Here is a 2,113-nt window from a genome sequence, read left to right on the forward strand (position 1 = left end):
AGTTACTTTAGATTAGGTAGAGGGGAGTGAAGGGAGGAGAATGGGTATGGGATTAGAAGGGTAGTAGAATGAGTCAGACATTATTACCCCCATGTAGATATGCAATTATGTGACCTTTTGGAATCTATATCATTTATAACCAGAAGAATGAGAAATTATACTCCATTATATATGCTGTATTAAAGGGCATTCTACTATCATGTATTAATAATTAAAAAAATTAAAAAACATTCAAAAAAGAATGTTCTTCTTTTTTAAGACTGAATAATATTTTATTGTGTGTATTACATGCTATGTTACTTTTATTCACTCATCAGTTGATGGATAGTTGGATTAATTCTACCTCGACTATTATGAATAATGCTGTAGTGAACATGGAATGCAGATATCTCTTCAAGTTCCTATTTTCAATTCTTTTGGCTATATCCAAAGTGGAAAACTCATCTTTTGTGTTATTCACATATTTTCCATTCATCATGCCCTGTCTTTAATCAAATTTAGGAAATGTGGAAGTCTTGTTTCTCCAGATATTTTTTGTGTCAAATTCTTTATTTTCTTCCTTTTTAGTATTATAATTGAACACTTTTGGCCATTTGAGATAATCTAACAGGCCCTGAGGCTTTGGTTATGATCTTCAATTTTTTTCTCTATATTTCATCTTAAATAATTTCTGACCTAGCGAGTGGATGGAGCGCTTTGTCCGCCTTCCCTATGGCTTATACCAGGGCTATGGAAACACACTGCCTTTGGGCCAGCCGGGACTTTCAGGGCACAAACAGTAGGACTGGAGGCAAAACATGGGTCCCCTTACTTTCTTGGCTAGGCCAGGGCTGCTGGTGCCAGTGAATGCCCCGGACTACTGCATGGACCCTTACAAGAGGGTGCAACTTAAGGCCATTCTTGCCCAGATGAACCCCAACATAAGCATGCAACTGTGGAAAGCCAATACCAGGGACGTGGACGTGCAGGGGAGCCTGCGGGGGTCATGTCCGTGTAGTGCTCCCTGGGGCCCCCAACCCTGCGCAGCAGCTCCCCCTGGGACCACACCAGCCACAGGCAAACCGCGACAGCTTGGGGAGTCTATTCGCCGGTGGTCAGCCGCAGGGGATTGATCCGACTGCGGAAGGATGAGGAAGATGGGGAAAACAAGGCGCTTTCAGGCCCCGCAGAAGCCAGCCAGCAGCCACCAACAACGCCAAGGTTAGAAGATGACAGGCAGGAGGAATTTCAACAACCAGAGGAGTTGGGGGAGGAAGATGCCGTGTGTCCCCCGGAAAGAAAGAACAAGTAGGTGCCAGGAGTTGCAGCTGCAGATCCTCTCCGGAAGAGCAACTTCCAGTTTTTGGAACCATAATACGGCTATTTTCTCTGTAAAGACTAAGACGAGATGGGAAAGTGCTTATGTATGGTGCATTTCTGGAACTAATAAGGTTTATTTCAAACAACTCTGTTGCAAGTGCCAAAAGAGTTTTAACCCTTATCCAGTAGAAGCAATCCAATGTCAGACCTGTTCAAAGTCTCGTTGATCCTGTCCTCAAAAGAAAAGACACATTGATCCAAGGAAGCCTCATCCACAGAAATTGTGTGGTTGCTGCAAAGACAAGAAATTCTCCTGTGGCAATATATACAGCTTTAATGCATCATCTGACAAGGCACTGTGGCTTGTGAACTCTAATAACTTACTGTGCTGTCTTCCTGTTTTGCAACTTGGCTCTGACTTGGCTTCGGAAAATGGACTAAACTTTTGTACGTATTATAGGTTGTGTAATAATTGTACAATGTGAATAGAATAAAATAAATGCATATGAACTAGACCATCGAGTCACATTAATTGGTGATCCCAGGGTAAAAATAACTAGTATGGCATCTGGAATTGGTAAAGACTATCATTTATGTTAAGGGAACAATGAAGAGGAAAAAGTCATTCATTTGACAAACTTATAAGCTTGGTGTTCTAAGCACTGGAAATACAGAGATGATTAAAGGGCAATGTCCTTGCTTCCAGTTATGCATTATTATAGTAAATGCTGAAACAGCACCTAGAATGGGCCAGGCATTGTTGTAACTCATCACAACATATTAAGTGGGAACTATTATACCTTTTTCATAGGTG

General features: G+C 41.6%; 1 pseudogene across 1 annotated transcript; it reads left to right on the forward strand.

The window, feature by feature from the left end:
* The first annotated feature begins 686 nt into the window (after window positions 1-686).
* On the forward strand, window positions 687-1,630 carry LOC306640368 (protein ZAR1-like; annotated as a pseudogene). The gene has a single exon. The product of its transcript is annotated as a protein ZAR1-like (transcript).
* The last annotated feature ends 483 nt before the right edge of the window (window positions 1,631-2,113 follow it).

Source organism: Sciurus vulgaris (assembly GCF_902686455.1).
Source record: "Sciurus vulgaris genome assembly, chromosome: 11".
Taxonomy (NCBI): Eukaryota; Metazoa; Chordata; class Mammalia; order Rodentia; family Sciuridae; genus Sciurus; species Sciurus vulgaris.